The 23,880-nt window shown below is 38.8% G+C and overlaps 1 protein-coding gene and 1 long non-coding RNA gene across 4 annotated transcripts in view; both read right to left on the reverse strand.

Annotated features, from left to right (window-relative positions):
• The window catches only part of galnt18a (UDP-N-acetyl-alpha-D-galactosamine:polypeptide N-acetylgalactosaminyltransferase 18a), a 215,994-nt gene that overhangs the window by 118,322 nt on the left and 73,792 nt on the right, over positions 1–23,880 (reverse strand). The window lies entirely within an intron of this gene.
• LOC133443888 (uncharacterized) lies at positions 9,161–11,465 on the reverse strand. Of its 2 annotated transcripts, none has more exons than XR_009782698.1 (4): positions 11,437–11,465; positions 9,834–9,915; positions 9,471–9,627; positions 9,161–9,355 (listed from the first exon to the last, which is right to left on the reverse strand). It is a non-coding gene; the product is annotated as an uncharacterized LOC133443888 (long non-coding RNA). The 2 variants fall into 2 exon arrangements; XR_009782699.1 differs by having other exon boundaries at positions 9,834–9,890; positions 11,437–11,464.

Raw genomic sequence — 23,880 nt, forward strand, 5'->3', positions numbered from 1 at the left:
ACACCCTGCCGAGGAAACACATTTCCCCTGCTTGTTTCCACCATCTCGTTTTTTCAGTCATTACCTACAGCTTGTGAGCATAATTGAGGGTTGGACCTTCGCCTTTCAGCTTGGCTCCTTCTCTTCCACGATGAGCCGATTCAGGGTATAAAATGCTTTTTGATAAATATAAATACATACAATCATGCATCATTTTTGGAGGTCAGCATGGAACTTTATCAACTGCAACCCAAACATGAGTGTTTCTACATCATCCTATTTCTTGGAGCTGCATGCACGCAGCATTTGGTTGAATTTGTGAAGGACGTTTGCTTGTTCTTGTTGTGCGTCTTGGTGCCGTAAGTGCAGGCTTAAAGGGTTATGTTAGCCGGCAATGTGATGCACAGTGACAAGGTGACTGCTGCTGGCTTTCAGGAATAAAATCTCATCACTGCACACATTTCATCTCTTCTGTGACTGAATAGGCCCTTTTCTTCCCTTTCTTTGTCCCATCTTGCCTCCCGTCATAGTTCATCCTCCAGGCTATCCTGCAGTTTGTTAGTTTTTGCTTGTCATCCGCAGTGATTACCAGTCTGAGTTAGAAGCACACTTGCTTAGCAGTGTAGATCATATATCTCCGATGAGCCCACATATTGGCCTTGGTGCCTGCGGCTGTTTTTGTTCTAACCGTTCAGGAATAAGTCTTGTCTTCTCAAATAGTCTCATGGCTTGTCCCCGTCCTTCCACATTCTTTCGCTCTGATTCATCTACATGAGAGACAGCAGGGAATATCTGGCAGCTACTGTGGGTCACTGGAACGCTCCTTCACTCTGTGTGGGGAAATTTGTTGTATTTGTGAGAGTGAGACTCAGGGAAGATGAAGGAGCTGTGGGCTGGTGAGGACGGTTAAAAAAATAAAGACAGAACACACACACACATATACATATATATATATATATATGTGTGTGTATATATATATATATATATATATACATACATACATACACGCACACACATATATACACAGTATATACACACACAAACATTATATATATATATATGTATATAATACACACACACACACACACACACACACACACACACACACACACACACACACACACACACACACACACACACACACACACACACACACACACACACACACACACACACAAACACACGCACACGCACACACACACTTTTCATTTGTTATTAAAATTTGAGAAAACACTGCAACATTTATTCAAATCAACATGTAAAATCATGATTATATTATTCATTGAAGTGTGTTTTAATTTTTCAGTACGAGGATTCCAAAACACTTAAAGGTTTTTACTAAAATCTCTCTTCCACTGTACATTTAACAGTGACATGTGGAATAAGTACAGTATAAAATAACAGTTGTTTTCAGAGACACAGCTGTACAAAAACATGTACATTTTAATTCCTTTTATTCATTGTTCATTTAGAATAGACATCAACATTCCTTGAATTTAATAATGGGAGGAAACCAGAGCACCCGGAGAAAACCCAAAATCTGTAACTTTTACTGAACGTGAATATAAACCTCTGTGATGCTCTTCATCTTGTTATTGTCCTTTACTTTGTGAAAGTACGTTTGTTCTTGCACTCATCCTGATCTTGGACTGTCATCTTGTGCTTACACTGGCGCAGACATGCCGGGGTGAGGAACTTCTTAAATCGTCTCCACAGAGAAGGATTATAAACCATTTTGGAGTTTTAATCTGAATTTCTTTTTATAACAGTATTTTGCGGTTCAGGGAGTTCTTCAATGACTTCAAATTGTTTCATATTCCCAATAAATACTGACCCGTTCTTCATTCTACGTCTGTTTCTTTGGTTTTTGTTCAGGGACCAATGCCGTTTCACTGGTTGGTACCAGTTTGTACAACTCTTCTGGTTCAGGGTCTCCCACTTTTGCAGCACCGACTTCAGACTGCTCACTTTTCAGTGAGTTGTAACATCTTAATATTCTCGGGTCCAGGATCCATTGGTGATGCCTTCTCTGTTTCTTGTTGAGAGACGTCTTCTAGTTTGGAGACCAATTCCTTTTCATCGGCCCACACCAGCTCAGAGACCCCCTCTGGTTCTGAAGCTCCTACTTTTGTAGCCGACTCTTGTAAAATCATCAAGTCTGGTTTTGGTATAACACCTTCTGGTTGAGGGAGCTGTTGAATGACCTGATTAGCATCCTCAGATTTTTCCTGATTTTTTTCTTTTTTTCTGCGTTTACGCTTCTTTGCTTTCTGCTCAGAAACCCCATCTTGTTTGGAAACCGATTGCATTTCAGTGGTCTGTTTCAGCTCCGAGAGCCCCTCTGGTTCTGAAGTTTCTGTTTGTTGAACCAATTTTTCTGCGACCACATGGTTCCTGTTTGGAAGAAAATCCTCTGATTTAGGGACGACTTCATCGTGGACTTCTGCTGGGAGATTTGAGAGCTCTGAGACATTTTCAAAAGCAGAAGCCCCAGTTTGACATGAGATGCTTGTTATTTCTGAGACGTTTTCTATTGTAGAAGAAGGTTCATCTGCACTGATCACATAAGTTTCCAGGGCAGACTTCCGTTGCTCCGTGAGCTCTTCAAACCTCAACTCTACTTTTTTTTTACTGTTTCCTGAGCCTCAAGTTTAGAGATCAGATCAAGATTAGAGCTTTTTCTCTTCTTCCAGTTGCTTTTTTAATTTTTCTATTTCGTCAAGGACTGACTTATGGGCCTCGGCGTGTTTGGGCTTAACCTCAACGTCCTCTTCCTCTAGCGTTTTGGAGGACTGAAGTAGATCCTCAATAATGCCTTTGCACTGATTGAGCTGTTCTTGGTAGTCCACTGTGAGCTGGCGTTCAGCCTCCAAACGACTTTCAGCTTCTTTTATTTTTTTCAAATATGCAAGCGAATCTTTCTCTGCTGCTTCCTTTAAGTGCTTTTCCTGATCGAGAAAGAAATCCTTTCTCTCCAACTTTTCCTTAAACATCTCTGGCTCATTTAATGGTGCATTCATATTTTCAAGCTCTCCTCTTGGACGCCTTGAAGAATCGTGGATGTTGAAATTTCCCTTGTTCTTGTTGAATGGTAGATGTCTGAAAGGGCATACAGTCTTTCTTCACAAACCCTCGAGCAGTCCTTTGTGGATCAAACACCTGTTTGCGATTTGACTTTGTCTCAGCATAATTCCTGTTTTGTGTTCCCCGTCTTTTGACGTATCCTAAGCGGGGTTTCTCATTGGTGGGTAAACCTTTACAGTGCTGCTTCTGAGCACCAGACGCCACCACATCGTGTGCTTGAAGATCCTTCGGTAACACTCATTAGGGCCCGAGCACTGAAAGTGCGAGGACCCTATTGTATCTGTGATGTTTATTATTATTATTATTATTATTATTATTATTATTCTCGCCGTAAATAAATTGCCTTTTTGGAGGCCTTAAAATGCTCGAAAACTCACCAAATTTTGCACACGCTTCCAGAGTCGCGTAAAATTACGTATTTTATGGGCGACAGGCATGGGTCCACAAGAATGGGCTCTATAGCGCCACCTATTTTATGTTTTTTGACGAGCCCCACAATATGGTTTGACTTACAGCAATGACCTTTATGTGTGTATTATATTAGACAAAGAGCTACAAAAAAGTCTTTTGGACCCATGGTCTAAGTTACACAGGAAGTCCGGCATTTTGAACAGAAAATGTCATTTTTCATGAATTCTGATCATTTCTAGGCCTCGTACTTTAACGAACTCCTCCTAGAGATTTTATCGAATTGGCTCACAACTTGGTTTGTACAATCTGGACACATGGCCGACGCTAAATTGCGAAGCTTTTAAGTTTCTGCCAGAGGGCGTGACCGTAGTGATCCGGCGAAGTTTGAGGTCATTTTTAAGCTTCGCCATCAAACATCAATTGGCTGTAATTCAGCAATACATGATTTGATGTGGTCGAAAACGTATGTGCATGATTGTAGGTTGAGCCTGAACCCATCTATGGTGGAATATTCAGGATCGGTTGTAGCGCCACCTGTTGGCACCAGGAATTGTCATGTCTTGTAGTATGCATCTGTGCTCCAAACGAGATCAGTTTCTTGATCTCAAAGTTGGTGAGATAATAGGTAAGGCATTGACGATGAGTGACAGAGAAAACTGTAAGTTTGTATCAAAGGGCGTCGCTGTCAGAGGTTGTCAAATTTCGGGGTCTCGCCATGAACATAAAAGTTGTTGTAACTTAAACATAATTGGTCAGAATGAACCCAAATTCAATACATTTAATCGGGCTTGCATTCTGAACAAGTGGATATGACAATCTTGGATGAACTCCATAGCGCCACCTTTTGGTCAGGTATACATTTTTCATCAAATTATGTGCTTTAGTTGCTGTTTGGTTTATCCAATCTTAATGCGATTGACACATTTGATTGGCAGTAGGTTCCTTGTTGACTGTGTTGCGTATCGTGGTTATTTCTTGAAAGGAATTGGCATTTTTATGTCACTCTGTATTTCTGTAAAAATATTAATTAAAAATCAAAGATTTTGTGTAAGGAAAATCAAATGACAGTTTCAGATAGCTTACAACAGGACTAAAAAATCATACACTGGAACATATTGTTTTTGAAAAACTTGGTCACTCTAAAAATTAAAAAAATGAACTAATAACGTTAAAAGCTATGTCTTTTTCAATAAATGTCATAGACATATGGGACTTCATCAGTATATTGTTTACTGTATTTTGAAAATGTCCTGTGATTTTGATAAACCTAATCATTAGACGTGATTTTAAATGAATATTTATGTGTGATCAGACTGTGTCTCAGTCAGATCCAGCAGGACTCCAGCTGAGAACTCTGCTGCAGCAGCACTGGGAGAGGAGGGGAGGGGTTGAGCTCCCGCGGGGGGAAGGTGGGGGGATGAGTGCAGTTTGGAATGCGCGCGCAGCTCTTCGGGGGAGGGGGGGTGGGGCGCGGCCGCCATCTTGGACCGGGCGCCGATCGATGCGGCCGCCATCTTGGACAGGGCATTATTTGCGTCTTAGTGCATCATTTCTACTGAGCAAGGTTTCTCCCGGACTACAATCATTCATAACTCTCAGACTCTTTACCCGATTTCCACACAGTTTGGTTTGTACAAACGGCAGAGATGTAGTTATGATACAGGATGCTGTCACACGTTAGAAATACGTACATTTATTCTGAAAGACTTTGTATTATGCTCTTTTACAAAGACATATGGTTTTTGTATAAATTGTATAAGGAAATAAGTTTGATTGTTTATTTGAATTTATTTTAAGAGGAGAGGGGTGTGTTGTTGTATTTATATATATATATATATATATATATATATATTTATTTATTTAGTTGAGAGTGAGAGTGACCTCATGCAAATATCTGAGATTAATTCCAATATCTGCTCAACAAACCACTTGTTCAGAAGTTGTTGTCTGTGTTTTGAAATATGTATACACTGTTGACATCCCACTTGCATTGGTTGTCGCTGTCTTGCCTGTCTCACTCACTGTTTTTTTTTTGTTTGAGTCATTTTTCTTTCTTTTCTATTATTATCATAGCCTGTAATTCCTGTATATAATCGAATTGAATCAATGTATTTTACAATTAGCTGTGATGTACAATAATTGTCATTAAAACCGATAATATTCCTATTTGTTTTAATTGAAATGAGAGAAAAACATTTAATTTTATTAAAATAGAAAAATAATATTTATAGCTTATAGGCTATAAAAATAATGTTCATTAAAGCAGTATATAAATACCATGTTATAGCTATCTGTTTCTGGTTATTTTCATATAAAAGTACGTTTTTCAATGTTTATAATTATTCACAAGTATGCAGTGTTATAACTACATCTCTGACGTTCATAACAAACTAAACTGTTAGAAAATCTTTAAAGGGGGACCTATTATGAAAAACACGTGTTTTCTTGTTTTAACATATTTAAAGTGGTCTCCCCTCAGCCTGCCAACTCAGAGAAGATGAAATCCCTATGAAAATCTGCAAGATCTGCTCGCCCCCACCCTTACAGAGTCCCCCAGTGTCACGTGGTTTCTGTGAGCCGTTAAGATTGGTGCATTTTCTTTACGTCACCAAAATGCACACCACCCCTCGGTCTCCTCCGCTGCTGAAACCACGCCCACCACCAGCTCTGCCGCTCGAGCTGCAGCCATTATTACAAGCAGGGGCTGTTTCCACAGCGAGGGAGAGTTAAAATGAGGTTTTGCCTCGACAAGGCGGTGCCGAGAGGGAGAGAGAAAAAAAAAGGCGCTGGAGGAAGACACGGCCAAATGTAAAAAAATGGTTGATTTATTCAGCCCCCTCCACAGCAAAGATGCGTCCGCACGTAAGTTGCAGTTCACTTTTAGGCTACACAGTGTAAATATGCAGCCTATAAACCCTGGCCGTTAAAGAAAAATAAGGATTGAGATTTTAAAATTATTGATTTATAAGACACTTTATTATAATCAGTACTCGAGTTGAGGGGGGATGAGGGGGATTTCCCCCCTGAAATAAAAACGGTCCAAATCATCCCCCTGTAAAACTGCCATCACCCCTTTCCATCCCTTATGTCATTTCATCAATGAATGTGGTTTTACTGCTATTTCAACATTTAGAGTCATCACCAGAAAAATAACACCAGAAAAATAACTTATTTGACAATTTTCACCTGTTTCAAGTATGGAAGCATATGAGGGACTATATTCAAATTAAAATGCATTTGCGGAAATGCTTTTTCATTTTAAGAATGTGCCCGCATTATTTGAGTCAAAAATGAAATTGATAATATATAATCCGATTTGCATTTTAATTTTCGTATTCAACACTGCTTATTCTTGTACTTAATTCAAATTAAAAAGAAAAAGACGTTTGAGATTTAATTTTCAAATCATGCCTCAGCAAATAGTTCACAATATTCAATTTTAAATCTAAAATTTGAAAATTAAAATGCATTTGCAGAAATGCTTTTTCATTTTAAGAATGTAGCTGCATTATTTGAGTCAAAAATAAAATTGATAATATATAATCCGAATTGCATTTTAATTTTCGTATTCAACACTGCTCATTCTTGTACTTAATTCAAATTAAAAAGAAAAAGACGTTTGAGATTTAATTTTCAAATCATGCCTCAGCAAATAGTTCACAATATTCAATTTTAAATCTAAAATTTGAAAATTAAAATGCATTTGCAGAAATGCTTTTTCATTTTAAGAATGTAGCTGCATTATTTGAGTCAAAACTAAAATTGATAATATATAATCCGAATTGCATTTTAATTTTCGTATTCAACACTGCTCATTCTTGTACTTAATTCAAATTAAAAAGAAAAAGACGTTTGAGATTTAATTTTCAAATCATGCCTCAGCAAATAGTTCACAATATTCAATTTTAAATCTAAAATTTGAAAATTAAAATGCATTTGCAGAAATGCTTTTTCATTTTAAGAATGTAGCTGCATTATTTGAGTCAAAAATAAAATTGATAATATATAATCCGAATTGCATTTTAATTTTATTCTTTACGCTGCACATTTTATGTCATAATCAAAAAGAAAACAAAGAAGACATTGCTTTTTCTTTTTCATGCTCTGCCCGCAAAAAAGTGTACAATATTCAAAATGAATTCGCAATCCCAGCGGCGCAGGAGAGTGACGTCACGGCTTCTCCTGTTCTCCAGCTGCAGCCCAGAAACCCTGGAAACTGCTCACGTTTTTTAAGGTGACATCGTATTTTGCCGATTTCCCAAAGTCTGTTAGAAAAGGTCTGATTTCCTACAACTCTAACAGAGTTCTAGGTGTCAACATGAGACACAGACAGCAGCGTTTCTCTACACGGAGCGTTGGTGCCGGGCTGACTCCTCCTATTCAGACACGTGTGTTTGTTTACAACCTATGGAGCACGAAATGCAAAGAGGAGCAACGTCGACCGACAAGGTACAGTAATATTACCGGATTTTGCCACAAAAATGACTTTACTAGCATTTTCGCTTGTTTTTAGCATAATGTTTGCATGTTGAGCATGTTATTTTATAAAGAAATGTTGGCTTGATGTGTGCAGATCACATCTAACTTACATCACTGCATTTACAATCGAGAGGGTAATTTATTACTTGCAGGTAGACGTGTTTCTAAGGGTCAAAAAATAAGGTTTGGCTGTGGAAAGACAATTACAAAGGCAACTCTCTGGCGTAACATTTATTTATTTGTTAGCTGGGTTAGATAACTCATGTCATCCAGGAAATCTCGTAATGCAATCTCGTACAATAACATAAAATATCAAATAAATGCTTTATGTGTAGGATAACCTCACAGCCCTGACTCTACCACAGATGAAAACCTTTCTGGGGCAGGTCGTGACCAGGCTGCCAGGCCTGGTGTTTGATGTGATGGCGTTACTTGAGCGTCCAAGTCCAGGTGGTCCAGATGAACCCCAGCTGCACAAACTGCCCACAGACCTGGAGAAGCTCTGCATAAGTAATCATATGGCACACATGCAGTATTTTATATTAGAAGATGGGGTTTTGTGGCCGGCCCAGGCTGCCTGGAACAACATCTTCGCCACGATGACCACCAGAAGCCTGGAGTGGAGCTGAGAGTTGCGGCATGCGGAAGGAAATCAGGTCGTCATCCCAAGCTGTGTAGTTTGGGTCAGGAAACCTATCTGTAATCTTCCAAACAACCAGTACACCGGATTTCTTTTGCACTGGCTGGTGTGAATAACAGTGTTTAGCTGGGTTACACTTTCAATGTAAATAGTTTTTATTTTTATACATTTTATTATGTACAAGTCAGAAATGTTGAGTTCTGTCCTTGTTTACAGAATAAAAAATATATGTATCTTTCCGATTCCGAATTATATTCATTGTGAAAAACACCAAATGCAGAGAATCTCCCAGAGATTTAGATTCAAGTGAGAAGTTATGAGAAAACAGGTTATGATAATCAGATCATTTGCAATTACAGCAACATTTATTTAGGGATTGTGACAAGACATGAACAAGAAATTATGTCAGTGAATTATTTTACTCTGTCCTGAAATCCTGGAGCTTTGCTCCCGAGTATTGAGACAGATATAACAACAGGCAATCAAAGTTTTAGCTGTCATCACGAGGACCTGCATCTCCACGTGACACCTTAGTTTTTACCAGTCCATGTGTAGGAGTTGGCTGTGATATGGCAGCAGACCCAGGGGCCTTGGATCTCCAGGCCTCAGACTCTGTCTCCTGGGAAGGCCCTTTCCACTCTGAAGCCTCTTTGAAAGAGTGGCCTTCTGTAGTTCAGGGATGTACAGTAGCCATAGTCCTTTTTCTCTTTCAGGGTATACACACTTCAGCTCTTCATGTTTTTATTGTAGAACCATCGGTAACTTGGGAAAAAACAACAACATAATTTAAAACAATTTCACAACGAGATATGGTAACAGTGCTAAGAATCTATTTGGGTGTCAGACAACTATGATATAAAAAACCCCAACAACTTACATCTTGTGTCCCATCACGGTTTCGTGCAGGGAGGCGGTGGTTGTAACCAAGTGTTACAAGCAACGTCTGAGCTGTGTATACAGGTGGGCTAAAGCCAAAATGCTTTCCTGCAAACATCAGGATGTGATTTTGGAAGTTCTCGAAGTCTGAAGTTGTCCTGTTAGTTGAGAAAAAAACAATAGCTCTGTTACTGTCACATTACTCACTTTTATATCATATAGTGTTAATAGTATTTTATCATTTCAAATAAAATCTGTACTATACATATTACAGTATATGTATATGATATGTATATATCATAATACATATGTACTTTTATACATTTTCTAAATACTTGATATACAACCAATAAGTAAAGCATACCATAAACAAAGGTGAGGAATATATTCCTCATCAGAGCCGTCTCCTTTTCCTGAACCTCTGACCAGGATCATCGATGTCAATGCTGCACGTGAGCATACATAAACACATAAGAATGGAATTACATACCAGTAAAATAAATAGGAGACAATGCACTCAACTGTGTGCTGAATTCCTAATAAAGTATAGCTCAAAAGGATAAAAGGAACAGCAATTCCAAGTGTAAAAATATATTTATCTTGCTATGTTGGCAGCCAGGAAATGTATAACCTTAAATTGGAAAGAATCTAAACCCCCAGTATTAGCCCATTGGTGGAAACGAACTCTCACGCTCCTTACACTTGATGATATTTACTACAAGAGTAAAGGCAAATCCTCAGACTTTTTAAAAATATGGTAATCTCATACAGAATTTGATTTTAAGAAATTCGTAGGTAATTGTAAGGCATAGTGACAATGATAAGACCTGAGTGTAATGGTTTGTATTGTTTTGTTGTCGTGTTTGTTTTAAGTGGGGTTTTCCCACCGTTTATGTCTGTTTTGTTTTGTTAGGTTTTTTTGGTTTTGTTTTCGTTGTGTTTTGAGGGTATATATTTGGATATCATTTTGGTTCTTTAACGGACCAGCCCCAACTTAGGATAAGAAAGTAATGACATTAAGTGTTTCCTACTTTTTTTTTTTTTTTTTTTTTTATAAGTCCCCTTCATCAAGAAGTAGGTAGGAATATTATTTAACTATTTAATTATTATTTCAGAGTCATTGATAGAACAGATAGGGTAGTACTATCTGGTATTCTCAATTAGTGCATTGAGTAGAATTTTTGGTTAGTATATTTGGCATGATTATAGCACTATGAAATATGTTTTGGTATGTATGGACTTTGACTTTTTTTTTTTTGGAAATTGAGTTGTGGGGGTTTGTGTTCTATGTATTTAAGGTATACCCCTCTTTTTGTGGCTGAAAATATAAAAATACAATGAAAAAAAATAAATAAATATATATATATATATATATATATATATATATATATATATATATTTATCATCACACGTTTTCGTATCCCCCTTCTTCAGTGTGTTTCTGGCAAACAATTCAAGGCATTCGCAGGTACATTTAATTTTGAATCAACCACAAAATGAAGCGTACCTGAAATCTAGGCTCAAAACTAGAGGTGACCGAGCTTTTGCGGTGGCCGGCCCTAAGCTGTGGAATAGTTTGCCACTAAATGTTAGATCTGCCCAGACCCTAGTGGTTTTTAAGTCTTCTTTGAAAACTTATTTATTTTCTTTGGCTTTTAGTGTGTGACAACTTAGTTCCCCACATCTGTGTGAAGTGATTGTGCACTGTATGTGTACTGTTGTGTTTTTTATTACTAATGTTAGTGATTTTATTGTTTCTACACTGTGTACTGTGTTTTTCTTTTGGTATTGTTTTATTTTCTTGTATGCTGTACAGCACTTTGGTCGACCTCGGTCGTTTTTAAATGTGCTTTATAAATAAAATTGACATTGACATTGACATTGACATTGCAAGTGCCTTGAATACTTTGCCAATTACACACGAGTAAAACAAAACAAGACAAAAAGACTCACAAACATTCACTTACATTGTTTTTCTCAAATAATTGATCTCCTCGTCATCTGGAGACTCATGCTGCTCCTCAGCAGTCATTTTCAGGAAATGCATGCTATAACCAGGACCAAAACATACAATTTAGATTAGAGTAAATATTTAGCCATAAAAATTTACCTGGACTCTAAAACATTTTCTGGCTCCTCAGTCAGTGGTATGCCTGTATGCCAAACTCTGCTCTCCAAATTCAGAAAACAATAATAATCACATCTGACCATGCAATGAAGTGTACTTTTGAGAAGTGACAACTTTACTGTATGAAAAAATACCGTTGACGGTCAGACTGTCACGCTGGACAACGACAGGGGTAGAATTTCTGCGTGTCCCTTGCCTGGACTTGATGCAACTCGTCTATGTACAAAGCTGGAATAAATAAATAACATGCTCAACATGCAAACATTATGCTAAAAACAAGCAAAAATGCTAGTAAAGTCATTTTTGTGGCAAAATCCGGTAATATTACTGTACCTTGTCGGTCGACGTTGCTCCATAGGTTGTAAACAAACACACGTGTCTGAATAGGAGGAGTCAGCCCGGCACCAACGCTCCGTGTAGAGAAACGCTGCTGTCTGTGTCTCATGTTGACACCTAGAACTCTGTTAGAGTTGTAGGAAATCAGACCTTTTCTAACAGACTTTGGGAAATCGGCAAAATACGATGTCACCTTAAAAAACGTGAGCATTTTCCAGGGTTTCTGGGCTGCAGCTGGAGAACAGGAGAAGCCGTGACGTCACTCTCCTGCGCCGCTGGGATTGCGAATTCATTTTGAATATTGTACACTTTTTTGCGGGCAGAGCATGAAAAAGAAAAAGCAATGTCTTCTTTGTTTTCTTTTTGATTATGACATAAAATGTGCAGCGTAAAGAATAAAATTAAAATGCAATTCGGATTATATATTATCAATTTTATTTTTGACTCAAATAATGCAGCTACATTCTTAAAATGAAAAAGCATTTCTGCAAATGCATTTTAATTTTCAAATTTTAGATTTAAAACTGAATATTGTGAACTATTTGCTGAGGCATGATTTGAAAATTAAATCTCAAACGTCTTTTTCTTTTTAATTTGAATTAAGTACAAGAATAAGCAGTGTTGAATACGAAAATTAAAATGCAATTCGGATGATATATTATCAATTTTAGTTTTGACTCAAATAATGCAGCTACATTCTTAAAATGAAAAAGCATTTCTGCAAATGCATTTTAATTTTCAAATTTTAGATTTAAAATTGAATATTGTGAACTATTTGCTGAGGCATGATTTGAAAATTAAATCTCAAACGTCTTTTTCTTTTTAATTTGAATTAAGTACGAGAATGAGCAGTGTTGAATACGAAAATTAAAATGCAATTCGGATTATATATTATCAATTTTATTTTTGACTCAAATAATGCAGCTACATTCTTAAAATGAAAAAGCATTTCTGCAAATGCATATTAATTTTCAAATTTTAGATTTAAAATTGAATATTGTGAACTATTTGCTGAGGCATGATTTGAAAATTAAATCTCAAACGTCTTTTTCTTTTTAATTTGAATTAAGTACAAGAATAAGCAGTGTTGAATACGAAAATTAAAATGCAAATCGGATTATACATTATCAATTTAATTTTTGACTCAAATAATGCGGGTACATTCTTAAAATGAAAAAGCATTTCCGCAAATGCATTTTAATTTGAATATAGTCCCTCATATGCTTCCATATTCAAGTAAATGTTCACTTGAAATAAGTAGAAAAATCTGCCAATGGGACAAGATTTATCTTCTCATTACAAGCAAAACAATCTTGTTCCACATTCAGATTTTTCTACTTATTACAAGTGAAAATCTACTTGAAACAGGTGAAAATTGTTGTTTTTTCCAGTGATGAGTCTTGTTTTAAGTGTAATGAGATTTTTTTACTAAAATAAGACATTTTAACTAGAAATAAGACAAATATTCTTGTTAAGATTTAGAGTTTTTGCAGTGATCCATTTGACTTATCCTGTGAAGGACAGAGTCATATTGATAAGTTCAGAAAAGTGTTTTTTATTGTTGTGTTTTGATGTATTTGATGTAAGCCCAGTGGATATTTAAAGCTTACAGAAGGCTGCATTTAACTGCTGCTATGTCATTCCTGCAGTATTTCTGCAGGTGTTTTGGTCACTGCTATTATTTGTAATATATTATATTATTTGTAATCAGCACAATTATCTGTCCCCATATGATCAAATCCACCATCCCCCCTGATTTCTTTTTTTTTACAACTCGAGTACTGATTTTAATTATTTACTGATTTTGAAATTATTTATTTGGGCAACAAATGGGATAGCCTATAATCATTCAATTAGTATGTATATGAATACAAGGCCAAATCAAGTGAGACAAAGGCTACACTATCTTCCTGTATGAACTATACGTGTATGAAAAAACACTGTAAGCATATTGGCTGTTCAAAGGTGGTGATGGTGATGACACCAGTCCTGCTGTTGCTTCAGGTATTAACGTTTTACTACCTCCTCTCGAAACACTGAGCCAGGCCTGGTGAAAAATTTGATATTTAATGGTTTGCATTAATGGGCGGGACCTAATGGCTCAACAGCGCCCCCTAGAAAACTTTGTGCCTCAAGCCCCACAATACGGTTTGACGTACATGCACCAAAATCGGTACACACCTGTATCATGTCACAACTTAAAGAAAAGTCTCTTGGTGCCATGGCCAAAACCGAACAGGAAGTCGGCCATTTTGAACATTTTGAATTAATCGTGTAATTTTGGCGCAATTTATGCCATTTCTTCGGTCATTAATACGGCCCGAACGTAACGTGCACCCAGGTGTGTTATACATCAAAACGTGCGTCTCCATCCTCCGACACCACGCATTACTTTTCTCTTTCAAAAGTGTTACCGTGGCGATGCTAGACGGCAAAAAGCGCGCCCACCCTTCATCTGATTGGTTCAGACAGAAAAAACTTTGCGCCTCAAGCCCCATAATACGGTTTGACGTACATGAACAAAAATCGGTACACACCTGTATCATGTCGCAACTTAAAGAAAAGCCAGGCCTGTCGATACATTTGATATTTCATGGTTTGCATTAATGGGCGTGGCCTAACGGCTCAACAGCGCCCACTAGAATACTTTTCTCTGCCATAACTTTTGAAAGGTTTGACATAGAGAGTCGTGGGTGGTGTCATGGGACTCGGTATTGAGTCCTTGACCATAATTGGCGAAAATTAGCCCCGCCCCTTCTTCTGATTGGTTGTCCCTATTTCCTGCTATAACATTTGAATGTTTTGACATAGAGAGTCGTGGGTGGTGTCATGGGACTCTGTAATGAGTCCTTGACCTTCATTGGCCTGAATTAGCCCCGCCCCTTCTTCTGATTGGTTGTCCCTTTTTTCTGCTATAACTTTTGAATGGTTTGACATAGGAAGTCGTGGGTGGTGTCATTTCTGATATGCTTATGGGGGGCGGTGGCCGTGAGTGCGAGGGCCCGTTCATCGCTGCTTGCAGCTTTAATTGTTATGGTTGTTTTTATTCCAATAAGATGATTTAAAAGTATTGTTAGAAATTAGTTTGGTAAGGCTCTTGAACTGTGATGTGTCTTGTAGGAAGTCTAGAAGGCTTGTGACTTCTATGACATCTACCACCCACACCCACACCCACACACCTCATCAACTTCAGAATTAAGATGTCATCTTCTTTTAGCTGCTTGTCAAATCCCTCTCCAGAGCTTCGTCTATGTGGTGCTTGCACTTAATAATGCCATCACTTTGTTGAGGTAATCCGCCACGTTGAGTGACTCCGCATCTTCATTTCTCTGCTGGTAAAATGGTGATGTTTTCATCTGCGCCGAGCAAGGTTACTGCCTCTTTTCCCCCGGCGGGTCAAGGTGGATGTAGGAGGAGTAAGTGTCTCAATGATAAAGTGCTCCTATCTCATTCTTTCATTCAGCAGACACTTTTTTTTCTTTTTCGCTTTCAGGAACATGGACTTGGCTCGGTTCCTTTTTTTAGAGGATTTGAGTTGTAAGCTGTTGGGGCAGAGTCTCTGCTGTCTGCATCTCCTGTTGAGGGGGAGGTGGTTTCTGTAGTCTGTGAGCTCCCTTGACATCTTCTCCTACTGCTGTGTCAGGGCAAGGCTTTTCCTTCAAAACAAACAAAAAGCACTAAACTGGTGGAGACCTGCATGACGGAGCATATTTAAGGGGGTATATAAATGCATTTGCGTAAAGCCGTTTGATCTGTTCATCTCTGATTTCAGAGGGTGTGTGGATGACCCCCTCCCTCCATCGCCACCCAGAAATCTTCCTCAAATGTGTTGGTATATTAGAGCCACTTGAGGAAATAAAACTGAAGTGGAGGATACATTGCTATGATTAAAAGTCAGAAAGTAAAACAAAAAAAAATATGCTTACTTTCTTAGTTACATCTGAAAAATGAACATTAGGACCTCTTGAATCACAAATTAACTTGTTTTTTTTTCACATTTTTAACGCTGAAACATGTAACAGCAGCAGCTCAACGCCTGTCTTCTCACCTTCCTTCCAGGTACGTCTAAATGCCCTCTGACTCAATGCACCACGAATGCAGACAAGACAGAGTAGTAGCTCTATGTCCCGCTCCTCGTGACACCTTTCAGCCGGATGATAAAATTGATACCAATTTCCAGCTTCATCATCTTACCACTCAAGATGAGGACTTTAAAGAGACTCGAGGTCAAGTTGAAAAGCAGCTCAGCAGCCTTTACATCACATTGCACCATCCTTGCAAAGTGATGCTCTCTTCGCTTTGTGTGTGTTCTTGAGGGAGAAACACTTTGAAGCAATTTTATTTTTTTATCTTGACAACATAAATGGTGGCATGATACAGGAGCCAAGGCTCCAAGATTCGAGCCAAATGAACCAGAAGTCTAGAAGTAATGTGCGGTGCAAACCTGAAATATTCCCTCAGCAGAGCTGAACCAGGTGACTTCGGATCAGGAGGGCAGACCAGTGGTCTGTTGCTAATTAAATGCATGCTGGTAATTTATCAACCTTGGGTAGGTCACCGATCTGACATAAGTGATCCCTTATTATTACCTAACTGGGTTTTGAAAATCCAACATCCGTGTGAACGTTTCATTCATTAAAGACGATATGAAGCTCATTGCATTTGACGTCACCCTTCCTTCTTTTTTATAGATAATTGTTGAAAGACGTGGTAAGGAACACAATATGTCTTTATACAAGCAGGTTACAGCATCATTGTCATGTGATGCCAAGCAGGCAGGTAGAAGTGGTGGGACCTGAGGTCACGTTGAGGACGGGGCAGTACCTCAGCAAAGTCCGGTTCCCACTTCCTGAGTCCATGATCATGTTACATAATTTAATGAGGATTAACAGATGATCTGAAGGTCAGAAATGAGACTCCATGGATTGGTGGGTCCTCATAGTTCCAGAAATGAGCATTATTATATAACGACACTGGAAACTGACAATAACTGGCCAGAATAAACATGGGTTTTTACTAGGGGTGTCAAATAAGCGCGTTACTCGCGATTAATTAATTACATGCATATTTAGCGCGTTATGTTTTTTAATTGCTTAATCTAGTTTTCAATCTCTAACTTTAATTTTTTTGTTTGCGAGTTGCCTTTATTATGAAATCTGTTTGTGTGGTGGGCTCGCTGTAGCTGGACAGGTGGGGGTGAGTAGCGGGGATGAGAAAATGGAGGAGCATGTGGAAGTTGTCGGTCCATTGAATGGGAGATTTACATTTCTAAAATGCCCCGATGGCACCATTGATACAGGTAGAGTTATATGTGTCTTTGTGAAAGGACTTTGCTCACCCCGAAGCAGCTTAAATTTAGCCACATAAACGCAAAGCACGCGGTCGCGAGCGCAGCCGCAGCTAACGTTAGCAGCAACGATGTTGCCACAGCAACGCTCTTCCCCAAACTAGACTGGAGGAGAGCACCGCGCAAGCGCATCTCTGCGACGGAGAGGCTGACAAATGATCTTGCCAAGTGGAGGTAAACAGCTAGGACTGCATCTGTTCAAGTCTACTAAAATAATAAATAGATTTTTAAAGCCACTGCTTTTGTTGTTATGTATCAATGTTTTGATCTGCCACAATAATGTAATGATTTAAAAGGAAAACACCTCAAATTGAGGCCTTTTCTCAGCAATTTGAGGTGAGATTAAAAAAAAGAGATTCATTAATGACATATCTTAAATAATTAAATCGCACAATTTCTTTAATCGCTTGACAGCACTAGTTTTTACAAAATGTAACATTAAGCAAGGACCTGCCATCTCGATCTGAAGGGATTCATGGATAACTCCAACAGCAGCGCCCTGGGGAGTCTGGAAGCTGAGCTTTTGTTCTGACCTTTGACGTCCACCCACTGTGTTCTCATATGTGTCTTGCACTGCAACGTATATTTTTTTATCTGTTTCTGTGCACTACTTTGGTCCACAACTTCACTTACCATATATTAATCTTATAATATCTTATGTTTATTGGTCACTGGGAGCTACCTGTTCATGTGCTTCAACCACTTTGTGTAATGATGAATGGAAGCTGGCAGGACGAGAGGTAAGACAACGCAGCGGACTGAGCAGTAGGCTTAATGCACGGTAGCAGTCAGCACCCACTCCTGACTCATCGGGCCACAGGTCCCACTCTCAGTGGAAGTGTATGCGTCAAGCCATTTTCTATGACCTCTTTCTCCTCCTTAACATAGCAGGGTGCTGCCAAGTACATGTTTTTGCACACTACTTTTGATGTTAAAGCTAACATCCGCTAGTTAAATAAGGATTATGTGACTTCAGATAGAATTCATCTGAAACTTAAATTATTAAAAGCTTAGAATCATCAGCAATTCAAAGTGTTGTGTTTAAAACTGATATAATCATTTTCCTCTTTGCATGCTTATGTTCCTATTCAAGATCACCTATGACATAATTATTGTTTGTCACTTTGGGTGTATTATGGTATTTAGTACCATGTCATAATGTAATTTTAATTTTATATAGGCGCTGGTTTGTCCTGGGCTCCATGTGAGTCTGAATCTGTTATGTAACAGCATGGAGGAGATGCAAAATGTTCTTTTCTTTGCTTGTTAAACAAGGGCCGCTGCTCAGTTGGTCTGGGCCTTTAATAGCTGCTTGAGCTGAGATTCCTGCTGTGTTCTGAGATGCTTTTTTCAAAAGCTATCAAATGAGTAATCTGAACTGTGATTAATACGATCTTCTCTCTATTCACAGCGCTAGCATTTATGTAACTTCCACTGAAAGGAATAAGGTTGTGTCCTTGTTTTTTCTTCCCCCAGGTGTCAATCCTATCTTTCATAAAGATGTACTTTATTTTTGAGAAAGAACATCCTGGATTCATGAAGCAAGTCCAGCACCTTTTATAAAATATCACCATGTCTAGTTTTGGGAACAATGACAGCAGCTATTAAGCAATGAATTGCTGTAATCTTGTACACACACACACACACACACACACACACACACACACACACACACACACACACACACACACACACACACACACACACACACACACACACACACACACACACACACACACACACACACACACACACACACACACACACACACACACACACACACACACTTGTATAGAAAGGTCTGTTGCCACATATACCTTGTAAATCCTTACACTCAGCATGAATTAAATGTTAACCCTGAACGATTCAAGAACATTCGTCTCAAACAACATGATACACTCAATTCCAAAAGATGTGGTATACTCAGAAAATAAGTAAATGTTGTGCACTTGTATAACATCTTGTTGGCTTTGTCTAGGCTGTAGAAATTGCTTCACAGTGAGTTTTCCATTCATTTCCATAAACATTTGTATAGTGCTTCTCCATCCTACATATTTGTAAACTTTTCTTTTTTTTTATTTTAACAACCAAACACCAGTAAACAAATAAGAGGCAAAGTAGGGGTTCAGTGTCTCACTTTTAATTTTACAAACTCAAGCTTTCTCGAGAGATTGTGGACCAAGGTTGTGGTAATGATCCTGAATAGAGCCCCATCACATCTGTTGTCCTTATATTTAGAAGCATAAATCAGGATTCGTACAAACAGTGAACACCGTTCATGTTCTCAGGTTGCAATTGTAATTTCCGAGCTGTTTCATGAGACTTCATCCATATTCACTTGTAAAAAGTAGGTCCAGAGGAGGAAAGATTAGTTTCTACTCCTGCTGATCATAATCATGTTTTTTCCTGAGGCAAAAGTACGTACAGTTCCAGTTATTTAACTAGATGTCTTTGTTTTCCAGAAGAGTCCCCCCGGAGAAATTAGGTTTTTCTAATCTCCTATCACGACCGGGCGTTTCATCAAGATAGCTGGAACGTGAACGTGGAGCTACAATGTCAATTTTATCAGGAGAAATGACGTATCCAAATTGCATGGATAGTGTCAAGAACACAAGCAAACAGAAAATTGCCATCTTTTGATGAAGCTATAATCTCCTATTGCCCACTTCCTCCTCTTATCTTGTTCAAGTACAAACTGTCAGACTTGTCAAATCCACCCTTTAAGTTCTTTTTTGCTAGTTTTTGCATTTGGACCCTCCGTTCTTCAGTCAGGTCGATCGTGTTCTCTAGAAACCTCTGCTGTCATGATTCCTGCTGAATTTCATTTTTCACTGGAAACCAGTACAACTGTATTCATTTGTGATGAATTGCCTGAAACATCGCTCGTGGACGTGAACCACCTCTGGCGACTGAAACATTTCTCAAGCGCTCTGAAACAGAACCATCCGCTAATTCAATTCAATTCATATAGCATCTATTACAACAGAAGTTGTCACTAGGATCTTTCCAGAGACCCAGAACATGACCCCCAAGGAATTATTACATAAACATAACAAACAATCGCAGGTAAAAACTCCCCTAGTGGGAGAAAAACCTTAAGCCAAACAGTGGGAAGGAAAAACTCCCCTTTAGGAGGGAAGAAACCTTGAGCAGGACCTAACCAACCAGGCCAAACCAACTTGATCAACAAACTACATGTAAAACAGCTGCACGACAAAAAATCCTGCATTTGAGTTAGTATTTTTTGGGCCACACAAAATACTTTCAGAATATTGCATTTTGGGAAGAAATACAAGTAAGTAAGGAGTAATTACTGTTCATTACAGTGTTCAGTTTGACACGAGCCATGATGTTGTCCTAACCCTAATCATGTCGGGTTAGGGATAGGAACTGAAATTAAACTTTTAAAGTAACTTAAACTTGTAAAACTGTGGGAAAGGAATCAATAAGTATTTTGGAAACGGCATAGTGACTTTTGCACGTACAAAGCAATACGCATTCAGCGCCACATACTGCGACAGCGGTCATTATTAGTATTACACAAGCAAAGCAGGAATCCCAGGTTTGGAAAGCAGTCACATGACCACTGATCCGTACAGCCGTATCATGAGACTCCCCAAACTCACTCTAAGGAGCCACTTCAACTTAATTCCACTTTTGTCCCTTTTATCATTACAAAAGTGTCTGTATTTCAGTGATAACACAGAGGATGTGTTCAAGACATGATACATAATAACAACAGCAATGAAAAATTGCATTAAGTATTCAGTTCTCATTCAGAAGAGCTCGGTTTCTGCGCCCCGCTGCACAATGGAAGGAGAGGGTCGGGGCGGCTGCAGTTATATTAAATCATTTAGATAATGTGTTGACCCGGGGGAGCTCGGGCACAGATAACCTTCACAGTTATGATATCTGGCAGAGAGGATGTGAGTCCACAGTCAATAAACGCTGCGCACACACATCCAGACTTCACTGCACCTCCAGGAATTCATATATGATTCATCTCCGATGCTGGGACACGTTTACTGCTCGTGTCTAAAGGTAGAGAGGTCTCAGTTGGGACAGGTTCGTTTATTTAGGTGCACAATGGACCAGAGCGGATTTTATTCTCCGTAAATGCAAAGATATCGCACAGTTACAAGAGATCTGTGGCGTTAAAAGGTGCCGAACTAACAAAGGGATCACTTTATCTAAAGTAGCAAAAACACTCGCCCCCATAGAGTCAGGATTTTGAGAAGGGTCGGGCTGCTCCACAGCATTTCAGCACACGCATGAGTAACACACAGCCTATGTCCAACAGGACGAATGAATTCAAACATGTCATGCCGTATCTCTCTGCTGAATGATACGATTGGACAACTCAAACAGTTCTCATTTTCCATGACAAATCTACAAAAGGAATCAGTCTGATGAAACATGATTTATTCAGTTTCCGTGCTCCTGGATATGGAGAGATTCATTTGACCTTCTTTTACCAAATAAATGAAGGTGGGAGGAAGCGGGAGGGGGGTGTTATTTGATCACAAAAAGATTCAAAGTGGACTGGAGAGGTGAGACGAATTAATGGAGGCCTGTGAAGTTGGTATGAGAACAATGAGTCTGATCCAAGAGGGGGAAAAACAAAAACAAAAAAACAATTTTGTGTCCCTGCTCTCAGTTATTGAATACTATCCAAATGTTATGCTCCATTTTTTATTATGCTTCATCTCTGCTGCTACCTCTTTGTATTTTTTCCCCGCTACGTTTGATTTATTTTGAAAAAGAAACTCTTAACAGGAATTGGACCTTCTTGAGTCTCATTTGTTTACATCTCATATTCAGTCGGCGAGATGATCTGAGGCTTCATTTACTTCTAATGCACCATGTGTGTGATGTGGGTGGATGCAGGGGTGGGTGGTGGACACGCAGAGCACAAACAGATCTTTTCTGCAGTTCACACAACAAGAACACCTCGGTGAAGGTGAAACACACAACAGCCGCTTCGGCTAAAGTCGCACAAACACATCGTCTCAAAGTTACAGTTCCTTAAAGGTGTATTTATTGAAGCAACTCCTTCAGTCCTATGCAGTATAGAGGATTAGATTCATTTATTTTTTTCAATAATAATTTCAGATCCTGGATGCTTTATGTAACCATGGTTTTGGCCCTATTCTCACTTGATAAAATCATCTATTTAATACTTAACATCTTGTGTTAATTTCACAGAACCTTACTCTTGTTTCATAAACTTAGTAATGAATAAACCATAAAGGAGTGAAATCTGAATTATTAAATGAGAATTTGATCACTAATTCATAAAAAATAGCTTCCTTTTTCTATGAATTGTTAATAAAGCCACATTTGGTTTTGCTCTTTAATATTGGACGTGATGGCGATGCCATCGCAGCACCTCAGGTGGAAACTACTAGGCTGCACAGATGTGCAGTATTGAATAACCTCCCAGCCGGATGAGTAAGAGGTAGGGCCACAGGTTAATTGCCAGGTGAGACCAATTAGTGCATCCAGTGGCCTTTGGTTAATTGGTTGGTTGCATGCAGAGGTTCTGGACAAGCCGAGGCTGAGAGGAGGACGCCAGGTGCCGGCTGGTGCCTCTGCTTTTATCGCATCAATAGTGTGTGGGAGGGTGTTTATGGTGCTTGAGTTCAGGCATGTGAAGCACTGCCATGTGCAAGTGCAAAGAAAGTTTATCGCTTTCGTTTAACTGGGTTCTATAGGAGGTAGAAAATGTGATTTATTACTGTATTTATGCAGAAATACAGTAAATACTAGAAACATTGTTTATAAACTCAGGCAGCACTGTAAGAAGCTGCAGTACTTACAGTATCCTTGGTGGGTTGATTCCCCTTTTTTTCTTATTTTTTTCTTGTATTTGGCCTTGAGCTAATATTTTCTTATGCTTAGATCTACTTTCTCATCTCCTGCCTCTCTGCATGCTCAGCTCAACATCTACAGCCACCCAAGCCACAGGAAGTTAAAAATTTACATGTAAAGAGTTTTACATAAAACAGAATGAATTAAAACAAAGAGTGTCAGCAACAAAACATACAACAAAACTATTACTGAATAAGACAGAACAGTTGTAAGTTCTCCATGTGTATTGCATCTTAATGTATGGGTTCAAGTCTGAGGACAGAAAGCTAACCTGCTGCAGGATCGAGAGTGTGAGCAGAGATCTGCAGACCTCCATCCTCCACCAGACAGACAAAGAGGTGCTCCTACATCAGTCCAGACATGCAATCCTTCCAATTCCCAGTGGGACTATAGACTGTATTTAACAATGGACGGAGCATTTATGGAGCTAGAACCGTCTCAATATTCACAAATGCAAAAGGACGTTTCACAGGTCCGTAGGACAGGATTCACAAATGTATTTCTGATGCACACAAATAAAACCTGATTTACAAACTGCTTGTGAAGCCGACTCCAGAGACCTTAGTTAGGTGTATCCCGGGGGCCAGAGCGGGCGACATAGAAGCAAATTTGAAGCTACTGGCAAAGGGTAATCGTAAATATGGTAAAGTTATCATCAATGTCGGAGCTAATGACTCCCGTCTTCGCCAGTCGGAAGTAACCAGAATGAATATTGTCTCGGTGTGTAAC

The sequence above is a fragment of the Cololabis saira genome, chromosome 5 (assembly GCF_033807715.1).
Source record: "Cololabis saira isolate AMF1-May2022 chromosome 5, fColSai1.1, whole genome shotgun sequence".
NCBI lineage: Eukaryota > Metazoa > Chordata > Actinopteri > Beloniformes > Belonidae > Cololabis > Cololabis saira.